Source organism: Chrysochloris asiatica, unplaced genomic scaffold (assembly GCF_000296735.1).
Source record: "Chrysochloris asiatica unplaced genomic scaffold, ChrAsi1.0 scaffold00224, whole genome shotgun sequence".
Taxonomy (NCBI): domain Eukaryota; kingdom Metazoa; phylum Chordata; class Mammalia; order Afrosoricida; family Chrysochloridae; genus Chrysochloris; species Chrysochloris asiatica.
In genome coordinates, this window is record NW_006408742.1 from 2,828,902 (window position 1) to 2,845,068 (window position 16,167).

The 16,167-nt window shown below is 38.0% G+C and overlaps 1 protein-coding gene and 1 pseudogene across 1 annotated transcript in view; one reads left to right on the top strand and one right to left on the bottom strand.

The window, feature by feature from the left end:
- The window catches only part of ATP13A4 (ATPase type 13A4), a 189,287-nt gene that overhangs the window by 12,363 nt on the left and 160,757 nt on the right, over nucleotides 1-16,167 (top strand). The window lies entirely within an intron of this gene.
- On the bottom strand, nucleotides 8,956-9,655 carry LOC102828359 (annotated as a pseudogene).

Here is a 16,167-nt window from a genome sequence, read left to right on the forward strand (position 1 = left end):
TGAGTCAGTACCGACTCAGTGGCACCTAACAATAACAACAATTAATGCAGAGGTTAGAGTTTACTCAGAGGTACCTAGGAGGAAAGGTCTGTTAACCTATTTCTGAAAAATCAGTCATTGAAAACCCTGTGGAGCACAGTACATGCAGTTGTCATGAGTCAAAATCTAGGTGACAGCAACTGGTATGCTTGCTCTTCCCATAATATGTTACAGTTGACACTTGAACAACGAGGGGGTTGTTGTTGTTGTTGCTGTTGGAGGCCATCGAGTCAGTTCCAACTCACAGTGACCCTCTGCACTGCACAACAAAACACTGCCCTGTTCTGTACCATCCTCACAATTGTTATCCTCAAGCCCATTGTTACTGCCAACGTGCCAATCTATCTCACTGGGGGGTCTTCCTCTTTATCACTGACCCTTGACTTTACCAAGCATGGTGTCTTCCTTCAGGGACTGGTTCCTCCTGATAATATGTCTGAAGTATGAGAGACAAGTCTCACCACCCTGGGTTCTAAGGAGCACTCTGGCTGTACTTCTTCTAACTCATATATAATTTTTTTTTCTGGCAGTCCTTTAATATTCTTATGTTGTTGTTATTAAGTGCCATCAAGTCGATTCCAACCCATGTTGAACCTGTATAGGGTTTCCAAGGAGCAGCTGATGAGCTCGAACCGCCAACATTGCAGTTCAAACGACTTTGCAGTCTGACGCATTAGCCCACAGTGCCACACCAGGACTCTTATGGTACCTTTAACATTCTTCTCCAACACCATACTCAAATGCATCAGTTCTTCTATGGTCTTTCTTATTCATTGTTCAACATTCACATGCATATAAGGCTATTGAAAATATTATGGTTTGAGTTAGGTTCACCTTAGTCTTCAAGCTGACATCTTTGCTCTTAAACACTTTAAAGAGGTCTTATGCAGCAGATTTGCCTAATACAATGTGTCATTTGATTTCTTGACTGCTGCTTCCAAGAGTGTAGATAGTGGATTCAAGCAAAATGAAGCCGTGGACAGCTTTGATCTTTTCTTCACTTATCATGATGCTATTTATTCATCTAGCAGAGAGGATTTTGTTTTCTTTACTTATGGGGGTTGCAGTTAAGTGTTGTTGAGTCTGTTCTGACTCAGTGACCCTGTGCAGGGTTTCCAAGGAGCGGCTGGTGAGTTTGAACTGCCGACCTTGTGGTTCAACATGACCTTTAGATCCAGTGCTTATCCTATAGCGCCACATCAGAATGCCACATGAGACGGTTAGGAATGTTGAAAATTTATGTATAACTTTTGTGTCCCCCAAAACTTTACTAATAGCCTTCTGTTGACTAAAAACCTTAACCAATAACATAAATGGTTAACTCATATTTTGTGTCTTACATGTACTATACTGCATTCAAATAAAAGCTGCGTTTCAACATGACATAAATATTTCACAGGTTTTTATGCCTGTTGGTGTAGCTACAGCAACAGCTTTATGCATTTCCTTTTCTTTGTTTACAGTGGTCCTTATGTTGAATTCACTTATCTTGAAATGTAGGGCAACTGCAGCTGAAATCCTCAATTTATGGTATATAGCAAGCAATTCAACTTACTTATAATGTCCTGACTCTGCTTCTTGGAAACACTTTCAGCGTTACCATTGGCACTTTGCGTAGGTCCTCTGGTGTTATTCAGGGTTTGTGGTATTGTACTAAACATGATGAAAAATGTGCGGGAACCCCTAGAGATCAATGTTGATTGCAATATACAATCAATATTCTTCCAAGAACTGCTCACATGGAAATGATTAACGTCACATGACTTTTTAAGTGTCTCCTGGCAACACTTGAGGTCACTGCAAAATCAACAGGCTGTGACTATGAAATTATGATAGTAATCCAGTATGTACTACAGTTCTGTTTGTGCATGCATGATCTAAAGATTTAGCACAGTATTTAATCTCTATGTTTTTTCATTTCTCTCGACTGCAAATGGAGCCATGCATGGTCTGCAAGTGTTTGTGTGTTTAAGTTTAGATAAAATTTGACCTTTAATGATAGATTTGTGTGTATTTTATGGTAGTAAGTGAGAAAGTAAACTAGTTTCTACATATTTTTTTGTGTGTGTCTATTCATGATATATGGGTTCAAGCATGGCAATAATAGTGAGGTTGGCCCAGGATTGGGCAGTGTTTCGTTCTGCTGTGCATAAGGTTGTTATGAGTTGGTACCAACTTGATGACACCTAACAACAACAATATTCATGATATACCAACTTTTTCTTTTTTTTTTTTCTCCTTCTATTTCTAGGCTATACAGATTGTCTGCCAGTCTTTTAATTGTTACAAATCTCTAATAAATTTTCTAACATATTTACTGAAAAAGTCTCACATATATACAAGTGGACCAGTGGCATTCAAATACATGTTGTTCAAGGGTCAACTGGTTAAACTTCTCAACCAGACTAGGTTTCGCGATGATATCAGACTATCAGAATACTGCCTGTCCATGAAAACCCATCTCATTAAGCACACCTTTATCAAGTCACCTGGGAACCCTTTGATCACACACAATCACTTCTATATCTGGACTAGGTTTGAATTCCTATTATAGCAAGTTTCAGTTAGGTTTTTAAACTTTTTTATTATGAGTTGGTTTACAGAGCAGATCATCAGTTTTACAATGGACAATTCATACACATTTTGTTTCATCTTATTGATTACAATTCCCTCAATGTGAATTGTAATTGTAATTCTTGTTGCCATTCCACTTTCTTTCCTAACCCTTCTGAACTTTGTCCTTGGGTAAATGCTGCCCTTTTGATCTCAAATTCTTGACTCTTCTAGTGACTCCACCATTCTCTAGCTCGCTAGTCTGGTCATTTTTTTTTTTTTAATATTTTTTTGTTATTTCACTTAATTTTGTATTGGAGTCATGCATATACCCTTTTTTTGCCAATAGATTGTGAATTAGTGTTGCAAGGCCCATGTTTTATTTCACTCCTACATCTTACATGTCACCTTTGTTGTTGTTGTTAAGTACCGCAGAGTTGGTTTCGACTCACAGTGACCCTGTACAGGATTCCCGAGGCTGTATATCTTTACAGGAGCAGAACGCCTCATCTTTCTCCCTTGGAACTGCTGGTAGTTTCGAACTGCTGACCTTGCGGTTGGCAGCCCGACTCCTAACCACTACGCTACCAGAGCTCCTTACATGTCACTTTGAACTTAATTAATAAGTTTCTGATAAGGCAAATAGGACATTTTGGTATAAATATTACAAGTTTTTCTTTTCTTTACTGACTCCATTGGATTGTTAGTTCCAATTTCACAAATGGAAGCACTGCAAAATTTGTCTAATATCTGGTAGCTAAGAAGCCACAAAAGCTGAGTTTGAACTCAGGAAAGTTGGCTCCAAAGCTCCTACTCTTAACTGCCTTAGACTTTTGATGCCACTACTAAACTATTAAATAAGCCCAAAACCAACCAACCAGCCACTGTCAAGTCCATTCTGACTCATAGTGACCCTACCTAGGGAAGAGTAAAACTGTTTCTTACGGTTTCCGAGACTATCAATCTTTATGGGAGCACACAGTCTCATCTTTCTCCTGAGGAGTGGCTAGTGAGGTGGAACCACCAACTGTTAACCCACAGCCACACCAGGGCTCCTTAAATAAATCAAAGATAGTGCATATTGGAAACATGTAACTCCATATGATTAGCACTGAACTGTGAACCTCGAAGTCCAAGGTTCAAGCCTTCCAGCTTCTCTGTGGGAGAAAGATGAGATTTTCTGCTCTCACACAGATGTAACGCCTCCTAAACCCCATACAGGGTGGCTATGAGTTGGAACCGAGTCCACGGCACTTAACAACAATAACAAGTGCATATTGGTTTAATAGCTATTTTATGCTAGGGGTAAATTTTGAGATTTGAAAAATGAAATCTTCAGGTCTCTGACCTTTAGGGTATAGATGTGAAAAGGGCACTTGGATCTCCCTTCAGTTTTCAGCCATTCATGCATGCCTGCATCATATCCGTGATAATCTCTGCTTCTCCTCCAGTGATAATCGCCTGGACTTATTTCTCTGTGTTAGGTTATTAGTGTGAGTGAAGGTGAGCCATTATTTATGGGACCCTCTGATATTACTGGAGTCCTGGTGTCATGCTGTGTGTTAATGTGCTGGAATGCAAAGTCATTTGAACCAGAAGGTTGGCCATCCAAGCTTACCAGTTGCTCCTTGGAAACCCTATACAGGGTCGCTACAGGTTGGAACTGACTCGACGGCACTTTACAACAGCAACAACTGATATTACTAATGGACACTCTAGTCCATACTTAGATTATATGAATGTATCAAAAATTTAACTGATTTCTTCTTAACTACCTGTATGGGAGTGCGGTGGATCCATATGATAAGCACTGGGCTGTGAACCACAAGGTTCATGGTTCAAGTCCACCAGTTGCTTTGCAGGAGACAGATGAGACTTTCTGTCCCCGTGAAGATATAAAGCCTTAGAAGCCTGATATGGTGTTGTTATGTTTTGGAATGGACTTGATGGCACTTAAAAACAACATCTGTATGACAGCCATCTCTTTCTCCCAAGATCTTCCAAAGATGAAATCACTGGAATGTCCTGTTTCTTCTTGGAAGGGTTTCTCCTTCTTTGGAAATGGGTTTACTTGATTGAATTGAAAGCTTAGCTCTCTGATGGGTTCAAGAAAATGTATGACTTTGTAGAGCTTTTTCCGATTTGGGTGGCAGTGATCTACTTTGCAGCATTCTGTATTATAATTAGAAGTCCATAAGAAAGACCTTTGATAATCAGATAATCCATGCTATTAACATAGTCCTAATCAATCGGACCATCAAATGAATAGATGAGGTTCATTTGATTAGATGTGGTTTATTGATGCTTATGTTTATGAATTCTGCTTTCTACTTTCTTTTTCATTTGCTCAGTTTCATAAAACCTCAGGGTTTTATGAAACATTTGCAAAGAATAACTTGCGTTATTTGCCTGAACTATGAACACTTCAGCTGACAGATAAAAACATAGACATAGGAGAGAGCTTCAAAAAGTCCATTTAATTTCATTTGACACAAACTTTTGCTTTAGATTTGGAGTATGAATTTTGTCCTTGCAGTCCACATACAGTCATACAGCTTGTGACTAAGTAATTTCACATAAGTGGGATTCAATTGTCTGATTTTGATCATTTTCAATTTTCTAATCCTGCTCCCTGGCTCAGTGCCTGGCCTTGAGTGAATTTTTCCTTCAGTTTGGACTTCTTTTGGATGCAAGGAACTGAAATGCCAATTCAAATTGCCCTAATCAAAACAAAGTTAATTTGTTGACCCATAAAATGAAAAATTTAGGTCTAGGTCTAGCTTCAGACACAGATTGATCCTGAGACAAAAATGATGCCATCAGCACTGGGTTTCTTCTCTTATATTAAACAAGCCTTCCACAATGTTGGTTTTACTCTGACTTCACACGAGGCTCTGATAAGCCCAGGATCACATACCCCTTTCACCATTCTCAGCTAATGTGCTTCTGTAGAATTAACTCTGGTCCCAACTCCAAGGGTGAGCATATGACTAAGAGCGTGATATTCCCTTGGTCACACTAACAAGTTTTAAGAGGTCCAATCTAAGCCAGTGAGAAGAAATGAATGTTTGCTGGTGAATGTGATTGTTGGCCAGAAAAAAGTTGGGGTATTAAATACTATTACCTAATGTGAGATAAATGGGGTTGAGTAATCCAAATAATAACAAAAAAAATATGTGTATGAGTATATGTAAACAAACAAACCGAAACTTCCAAAATGATGGCCTACAAATTATAGTTCAGTCAAGCAGAACACATAAAGTTTAAAATGATCAGGCCTTCATGGGTGATTGTCTTTGACAGAGAAAATACAAAATATGGAAATTTCTTGCCAGCAAGTAGAAAAGGGATTTCCTTAGTATATTTATTTTTCTGATTTTAAAAATGAAACATGTTCTATGATTACAATATGTAAAATATAAAAATTATAAAAGAAGAATAGCAATAGTTCCATTACCCAAGGCAAATACCATTGGTATTTTTTTTAATTAAATTTTTTTTTATTGTGAATTGAGTGAAGGTTTACAGAGCAAACCGTCAGTTTTACATTCAACAAATCAGATACTTTGCTTCATTACAATATTGCAGTCCCCTCCATATACCATCAATTAACAGTAGTTACCTCTCTATTCCCTTAAACTCTTGCATTCCTCCCTGTGTCTCCTGACCCTTTCATTTTTTCTTTAGCAACCTCCCTCTTGTATATTGTCTGCCCTGTCACATGTTAACGTGTGTCTAACCTCTAGCCCATAACCATCATAGAATGTTCCTTTTATCAAGAAAATCTTTTCTTAAGTTTTTATAACCATGGTTTCATATAATATTTGTCCTTTTGTGTTTGACTAATTTCACTCAGTGTAATGTCCTCCAGATTCATCCTCTAGCTTCTTTGTTTCATATAATTTTCTTTACTGAATTAATTTTGTTTGTGGGTTTTCTTTTAATTTTTATTTCTGTTTTGTTAATGTTTACTAGATCTTTATTATTTTCCTCTTTTTAATTTTGATGTGAAGGTGTATTAATTTTCTTTGAGGTTACTCTGTAATTTATTCATTCCCTCCCCCTGTTTAAAACAGTATGTTTTATCTTGAAATCCACTTGACTTCTTTGACAATTGAAAGTTCTGTATCTACAGTGTTCCCTCTTTTTGCCTTGTAGTTGACTGCATTGTAAATGGATATCTCTAATTCCCTATTTTCAGTCTCAGAAGTTTGTTTTGGAGTTCTGATGCGGCACTGTGGGTTAATGTGTCAGACTGCAAAATCATTTGAGCTGCAAAGTTGGTGGTTCAAGCTCACCAGCTGCTTCTTGGAAATCCTATACAGTGTCACTATGGTTGGAATTGACTCGGTGGCACTTAACAACAACAAGTTTGTTTTACTTTTAAATACTTCTATATCTGGTTTGATTTCTGAGAGGTAAATGTAATGTATATTAATCTCAGGTTGCTGTATGCTGTTGTTGGTTCTCAGTCCAAAGAACATCTGCTTAAACCAAGTAGGAGCTATGTCTGACTTCTTCTGCTTTCACAAGGGGCAAAGAGAATCAAACCCCAAATCAGACCAAAGCCAATTCCTATGAAGCGGAGGTTGGACGTGTTTCTACCTACAACCTTCTTTACCCTATTCTGGCACCAACCATCCCTCCCACAGCACTTTCTGCTTCACATCTGGGTTTGATAGTCCATTGCAATGGCCACACAGAACTCATAACAATATTCACGATAATCTGGTGATTTGTTAGGGAAGTGAACAGGGTACAATTCAGAATCAGAAAAACCACCTCAAGTCAGCAACTCCTCTTGTCTGCCATACTACAAGCAGACAAGAGGTCTTCATCCTCTTAGCCATGTGGCCCCTTGGCCTCTGCACTGTTCAAGTAGGTGATTAATTTGTTATATTCCATTGCACCTATTCCACAGAATCAGAGAATCTCAGGCCAGAAGCTTCTTAAAAGTTTACCTAAACTTCTCTTGCCCTTTACCTCACCAGCTTTACTTAAATGGCCTCAGAGAAGGAACCGATTATTTCTTTATAAGACAGAGCTGGCTATTAAAAACATTTCTTCCTGATGTTGAACTGAAATATGCTTCAATTAACCTTAACTCATTCATCCTACTTCCCTTGCCTTCTGGCGATCTTGCCTCAAAAATCAACTTCCAGCTGATCAACAACTCAGGCAGCTAAAAACTGTTCTCATATGTTCACCATCCGCACACCTTCAGGCATCTCTCTCCAATCTAAACACATGCAGTTTCCTTTGCTAGTCTTCATGTGGAATTGTTTTTGCACATTTATCTTTGAATATCTTAAAAAAAAATCTTTATGATAGTTTAAAGAAAGCTACCCTCTTTTGGTGTCATTCTGTCTTTGAGAGTCACAGATATTTTGGAACAAATGAGCATCTAATAGGAAGAGCACTTTTTTTTCCCCTTCTTTCTTTCTTTTCTTCCATTCACTAACAGAATGCTCTAGAGACTGCTCCACATTGCTGTGTATGTCTTCCTTCCTTTATTTATTTATTTTTTTAATTGAAGTGCAATATTTCATGTTATGGATGTATCAGAGTTATTATCACTACTCATTGAAAGATATTTGGGTCGTTTCTGTATTTGGATATCACAAATAAATTGCTATCTGCATTTGAATACAGATTTTTGTTAATGTAAGTTTTCAGTTTCCTGGGATAAATGCCCATGGCTGCAATTGCTTAGTTGTAAGTGGTTACGAATCGGGCTGCGAACCTTAAGGTCAGCCGTTCGAAACTACCAGCCGCTCCGCGGGAGAAAGATGAGGCTTTCTACTCCCGTAAAGATTTACACCCTCGGAAACCCTGTACAGGGTCGCTATGGGTCGGACCCGACTCGATGGCACTTAACAACAACAACAACATGGTAGTTACAGGTTAAGATTTGTTAAGAAATTGGCAAACTGTTTTCCAGAGTGTAGCATTTTGCATTCCTGCTAGCAATGTGAGTGATCAATTTCTCCAAACCTCTCCAATATTTAGTGCTTTTTGTTTTAGTCATTCTGATAGGTGTGTAGTGATGTCTTATACCATTGTTTTGTTTGTTTTTGCTTTTGTACACACACTTTAATAAAATATTTCTCTCTTTGGACATAGGCCAAAATTATATATATATATATATATATATATTCTAAAGCAGTCATAAACAACATCTATATCATTCTGGTCTTGTTGATGTTCCTTCACATTTTAAGTGGTTTTCTGTTTTCCTTCCCTCCTCCCACAGTTTGGCCGTACAGTGCATCCTTGAACTCTTAGCCTACAGCAGTAACTCAGGTACTAATATCATTTATTCACAGGCTCAAAGTTCTGGTCCAATCCTTCTCTATAAGAAGTTTAATGGTGGTGAAAGGATTTGTAATAAACTAGGCCTCCCAGGATGGGGAGCTCCAGTGAGATGATGATGGGAAGCAGCAGCTTATTGGTCACCATTTTTCTGGACATTGACTGGAGAATCTTTAGACTTTTGTTCAAGTTTTCACTTGTGTTCACCAGTCTGTTCTTGGTACGTTCAGCTGCTCTCCGTACTCCCCCAGCTCCTCGAGGATTTCTGAGCCAATCGGGTCAATCAATCTCTGTGGCAATCCGATGAGTGTGCTAGATGCTCTGGCTGGCCGGGTTCAGGCTCTACATGCCTTGCAGAAGCAATGCCCTTTGAGACTGTAGCCGTTTAATGTGCTCATTCTCCACAGCATATGTGCTGTCTTTCATGTCTCCCCGGCCCCCAGGTGCATTTGTCAAAGGTGTGCTTCTCACCTCCTGATGCAGCTTGGCAAGATGTTTCCAGTAGCTTTGCAGTTTGGACATCATAGAGTTACGAAAAGACAGGAGTGCAAAACGTAGTTCTTCCTCCATCTCTGCCAGCGTCGCATTTGCTTCCTGTTGCTTTTCATCAAAATCTTGGATCAACTTCTTCTCATTGGTCCCCACGGTCTCTAACAGCCGCTCAGGCACCCCTTGCAGGTCCTCAATAGAGACAGCAAAAGATCACGGGCAGCTTCTCGAAATGCTCGGAGGAGACAATGGAGGTGGCCATGGTGCAGGCTGCACTCGAGTAGCCACCCCAGAGATTCAGGGCGTCAGGCGGCTCCTATCCCCCGTAGTCAGCCACCCAGCCCCACAGCCGTCACTGTGACCCAAAAATATTTTCATGAAGGAAAACAGTAGTAGATAAGTGAAAAAAAATCAATGTGACAAAGGATCTTAGAGTATTTTGACATACTTAATTAAAAATGAAGCTGATATGTATTCCTTTCTTTAATTGCTTTTTTATTGAGTTCCAATAGATGGTTCACGTATCAAACTTTTTGTTGTTGTTTTAAAGTTTTTATTGTGAATTGAATGAAAGTTTACAGGGCAGATCATCAGTTTTACATTCAACAAATCATATACTTTGTTTCATTACAATGATTCTAATCCCCTCCATGTACCATCAGTTACCAGTATTTCTCTCTATTCATTTTAGCTCTTTTTATAAAAAACAAAACAAAACAAAAAACAACACTCAGGCATATATAATAATTTAAACCACCAAAGGGCATGCTTTGCAAGCCTTCCTCCTGGCCACCAGCTCTTAGTCCCTCTCTTTCCACTAATCTAGAGTCCTCTATGTTCCCATCTCTGCCTCCATCTGTGATAGTGCTGCTTCTCTGGATAATTTCTTGCATTCGGCTTGTGTTTTTCTCCCTTAACGGTCCTAGGGTTCTTTGTTTCTGGATTGTTACAAAACTTCTACCTTTACAATTGTGACAGTTGCAATTAGTCATGATAACAATTACACACTATAGAATCATAAGAGTCTTATTCCCATCTCTTTTTACCAGATCTATCTAGACAAGATGAAAACTATTCAGTGGGGATCCTATCCTCCCCCATGCACTCTTATACTGAACTCCCTTTGAAAGCTTGTAAGCCAGTACATGCCTTTATCACCCCCTCATTTTAGGCAGCCAGTGTCTAAGTTACCCGTCCCTATCTACCCTGTGTACAGAGGGGATAGCATTGATACTTGATGTGAAGACTCTTTCTCTGTTGGTATTTAGAGCTACTACCTCTAAGGATTTACACCCTCGGAAACCCTGTACAGGGTCTCTATGGGTCGGAACCGATTCAACGGCACTTAACAACAACAACAACAACCTCTATGAGTATAGGTCAAGTTCATCAAATTGTAGCAATTTACCCTCCTTTCCTTTATATATAAAAAATATTAAAAAAAAAAATCTTCCTCTAGTTGTGTTCTGATTATCAAGCCATCGAGGCTAGATCAAATGGGTACTATCTGCAAGTTTGGGTGTTCTTATGCGTCTCCCCTCAATTCATATCAGCTGGATGCTTCACTCTCAGCTCTAGCCCTCTCTGTGGCTGTGTCCTTGTCCATGGGCTCAGGAGTCCTCATGTCTCAACACACTTCAACCAGCCCTTCCTCTTCTCTCTCTCATCTCCAGGTCAATGGGAGTCTATGGAATGTGGTTGAACTCAGCCCATTTCTTCATTGCTGCCTGTCCCCCTCTTCCACTCACCAGTAAACCAATGTGGTCACCAGTAAGCTTACATGCCTGCTCATGTGTTCCCTTTGAGTTTCAGTCTTAGAGGGGGCTCATGTCATTTTAATTTTGCATTTTTCCAGTGGTTAATTATTTTGAACATCTTTTCATGTGTTTATCTGCCATATGTATCTTCATGTCTTTTTCCATTTTTAGACTGGATTTTCCTTTTTTACTGTTGTGTTTTGAGAGTTCTTTATTTTCATCTAGATGCTGCTGTTTATGTTAGGTGTCATCTAGTTGGTTCCAACTCACAGTAACCCTGGGTACAACACAACAAAACATTGCCAGTCTTGTATTGGCCTCACAATTCCTCTTTTTCTTCGACCCTCCACTTTACTAGGCATGATGTTCTTCTCCAAGGACAGGTTCCTCCTGAAGTGTGAGAGACAAATTCGTAATATCCTGTTATCTAAGGTGCATTTTGGCTGTACTTATTCCAATACAGACTCTTTGCTCTCTGGCAGTCCATGACATTTTCAACATTCTTCTAAACACCGTAGTTCAAATGCATCAATTTTTCCTCAGTCTCCCTTATTCATTGTCCAACTTTCACATGCATAGGTGGTGATTGATAATACCATGACTTGGGTCAGGTGCACCTTAGTCCTTAAGCTGATATCTTTGCTCTTTAACACCTTAAAGAGGTCTTTTGCAGCAGATTTGTCTCATGCAATTTGATTTCTTTTGATTTCCCTGACTGATATTTCTGGTTTAATTTATTCTAGATACTAGTCTTTTATTGGATATGTAGTTTTGCATATATTTTCTTTCATTCTTGTAGTAGCTTATCTTTTCCTCTTCTTTAACAGAGTCTTTCATAGAGGAATCATTTTTAATTTTGATGAAATCCAATTTATCTTTTTTTTTTTTTTTCTTATATAGATTGTGTTTTCAATGTCAAGGCTAAAAATTCATTGCATAGCATTGGCTCTCAGATTTTTCTGTTTTTTTCCTAATGTTTTATAGTTTTATGTTTTAGATTTAAGTTTTCATTTCATCATGACTTAATTTCTGTATAAAGTTTGAGGACCCAAATAGTTGCCCAATTGCTCCAGCACCACTTGTAGAAAAGACTAGTTTTCCTCCAATTGCTTTTGCACTTCTGTAGAAAAATCATCTGTAAATGTTTGTGTTTCTGGGCTTTCTATTCTATACTGTTGATCTGGCCTATCCTCTCATCAATTTGATTATTTTTTGTTGCTGTTGTTTAGTGCTGTTGAGTTGGTTCTGACTCATAGCAACCCTTTATAGGGTTTCCAAGGAACAACTGGTGGATTTAAACTGCCCACCTTGGTTTAAACTGACTTTGCAGTTCAGTGCTTATCATACATCATGTAGACTGATGCTTCTCACTTTATTTTTCTTTTTCAAAATTGTTTATTCTACTTTCTTTGCCTGTCCATATAAATTTTAGAATAATCTTACCGATTTATACAAAAATTCTTACTGAAATTTTTATAGAATTGCATTAAATCTATATATCAATACGGTAAGAATTAATTACTTTACTATGCTGAGTCTTTCAGTCAATTAATATATTGTTTGTCTATTTAAATTATTATTAATCAGTATTTTGTAGTTTTCAGCATACAAGTACTGCATGTGTTCTGTTAGGTTTACATCTAAATATTAATTTTTGAGTGCTTCTTAACAGTATTAAGGCCTCCTGGTGTGGCACTTTAGGATAAGCACTGGAATTCTAACCACAAGTTTGGCAATTCAAACCCACCAACTGCTCCTTGGAAATCTTATACAAGATTGCTAAGAGTCAGAACCGACTATATAGCACTTAATAACAACAGCAATTAACAGTATTCTATTTTTAATTCTATATTCATTGCTAGTATATTTAAATACAATAGATTTTTACATGTTTATCTTGAATCCCTTGGGCTTACTGAACTCTAGGAGTTTTTTCCCCAGTCGATTCCTTGGGGTTTTCTACATCAAAATCATATGTGGAATTAGAAATAGCTTTATTTTTTCCTTTAAGAATGGTGTACTATTTTTTTCTTTCTTTTTTGCTTTATTCAGTTTTTCACAATTAATCATCATGTTGGTTGTAGATGCTTTATAGATACTCTTTCTTACACTGAGAAGTTTCCTTCTATTCTTATTTTTTTGAGAGCTTTTATAAACAGTGGTTTGAATTTTATCAAAAACTTTTTTATTCATGAGTTCACATGATAAGGTAAATTTTCTTTTAACATTATAAATTCTATTGCTTGATTTTCAAATATTGAACCAGACTTCCATCTGCGGAATATATCCCAGTTGGTCATGGTGCATAATTATTTTTATATAGTATTGAATTCTGTTGCATTGTTGAATAATGTTTTCTTAAAAATATTTGTTTTTCTATTTCTGAGGGATTTGAGTCTACAGTGGTTGTTTCTGATTTTAAAAAAATTATTAGTAGAGTAATGCAATCTCCTCAAATGATTTGGGAAATATCCTTAATTTTTCTAATTTCTGGAAGAGATTGTGTATTGTTGTTGTTAAGTGCCGTCGAGTCAGTTCTGATGCATAGCAACCCTGTATAGAGTTTTTGAGGAGCAGCTGGTAGGTTTGAACTGTCAGCCTTGTGGTTAGCATAAACAACATTAAATCATCTTTAAACACTTGAGGGAACTTTCCAGTGAAGCCATCTGGGCTGGAGATTTCTTTTTTGGAGCTAAAAAGTATGTATTCAGTATTTTTTATAGTTATAGGGCTAGTGCTGTAGGATAAGTACTGCACTGTTAACCACAAGGTCAGTGGTTTCAAACCCACCAGCTTCTCCTTAGAAACCCTACGCCTGGTCTCTATGAGTTTGAATGGACTGGATGGCCCTTAATTACAACAACATTTCATATACAGTTGTGATAATTTGAGTGTTTTGCAAAATTGGTCCATATCATTTAAGTTATCTGACAGTACAGTACAGTAAAATCTGTGAAAGCTGGAACTTGTGTAATGCGGAAACCTGGTTGTTGTTGTTGTTGTTAAGTGCCGTCGAGTTGGTTCCGACCCATAGCGACTCTGAACAGGGTTTCTGAGGCTGTAAATCTTTACAGGAGCAGAAAGCCTCATCTTTCTCCCACGGAGCAGCTGGTAGTTTCGAACTGCTGACCTTGCGGTTCGCAGCCCGATTCATAACTGCTATGCTACCAGGAAAATGCAAAGGTTTTCAACGAATAGACAGTGATAGCAAAATGGTAAGATTGCCTGACCCAAGCCATGGTATTTTCAATAACCTCATATGCATACAAAAGCTGGACAGTGAATATGGAGGACCATAGGAGAATTTATGCTTTGGAGTTATGGTGTTGGAGGAGAATATTGAAAGTGCCATGGGCTGCCAAAAGAACCAACAGATCTGTGTTGTAAGAAGTGCAGCCAGAGTGTGCCTTGGAGGCCAAGAGGGCCAAACTTCGTCTCTCATGCTTGGGACATATTGTTAGAAGGGTCCATTCTTTGGAGAAGGATATCATGTTTGGTAAGGTGGAGGGTCAGAGAAAAAGAGGAAGGCCCCCAGTGAGATGGATTGGCAAAGTGGCAGCATTGATGGACTCAAGTCTGGCAACAGTAGTGAGGTTGGCCCAGGATCAGGCAGTGTTTCGTTGTGCTGTGCATAATGTCACTATGAGTTGGTACCGACTCGATGACACCTAACAAAAACAAGATTGTATCCTGTCAAAGGTGGAAAACTTGCAAGACCTGGATAAATAAGGCAATCCCATCTTATGTGTATTAACTGGCCACAGTTGCATTTATTTCCTGTGCCTGCTGTAACAAATTACTACAAGTGTGATGGGTTAAACCCACAAAAATGTATTCTCACATAGTTTGGAGGACAGAAGTTCAAAGCCAAGGTGTTTGCAGAGCCACACTTCCTCTAGAAGCTCAAGGGAAAAATTCTTTCTTGCCTGTTTTGCTTCTGAAACTCTAGATGTTTCCTGATTTGGGGCTGATAACTCCAATCTCTGTTCTATCTCACACATGTTCTTCGCCTCCATGTTTATGTTTTCTCTTCTATCTCTTATAAAGATGCTTATAATTGGATTTAGAAGCCACTGTAATAATTCAGCATGACCTCATATTGTGACCTCTGCAAAGACTGTTTTTCCAAATAAGGTTACAATTTCATTGATTTCTTCATTCAGCTTGCTTTGTATTTATTATGCTCTTCATTTCCCAAACTTTTAAGGTGGGGGACCAGATTATTGACTTAAGTGCTATTAATTCATCTCTTGGCACTATTTGAGCAATGCTCCACACATTTGGATATGCTATGTTTTCATTTAATTCAATGTTGTTGTTGTTGTTGTTTTTTAAATGGAAACATTTCCTTAAGACTTCTTCTTTGACCCATGAACTGTTTAGAAGTGTGTTGTTTCATATCTTAGCATCTGGAGATTTTTCTGCTATAGTTCTCTTCCTGATTTCTACCTTTATTTTATTGCACTAGAAAACTATTACATAAAATTTCAGTTCCTTTAAATCTCTTGTTCTATGGCCTAAGATATATTGATCTTGGTATATGTTCCATGGGCACTAAAAGGACTATGTGTTCTTCTGTTGTTGATTGGAGCCAAGTATACTGTCCTTCTCCAGTGACAAATCCCTTCTAACAGTATATCCAAAGTTAAGACTTCTTTTTGCTCTCCAAACTCAAAGAACATTTAAAAGGAACATGATTTTTGTCCCTCACTAGCAAAACTGCCGTTTTGGCATGGTGTAAATTGAACAGCGCAGAATTCTGATGGGAAGGGTGAGAGAAGATGGAAACATACCACCTACAGACCTTGATCGAGGGTATGCTTCATACTTTTATAATGTTGTTAAATAAAGGTTTTGATGATTTTCATAGCAATACTTTTCTATTTACCCTCATATAAGGTCCATTTTTGTTTCCTATAATTTTCTTTATTCTGGAGTCTATCTAATATTAATATAGCTACTTATGCCGTGCTTTGATTAATGTTTGCATTATATATATAATGTTTGCATTATATAT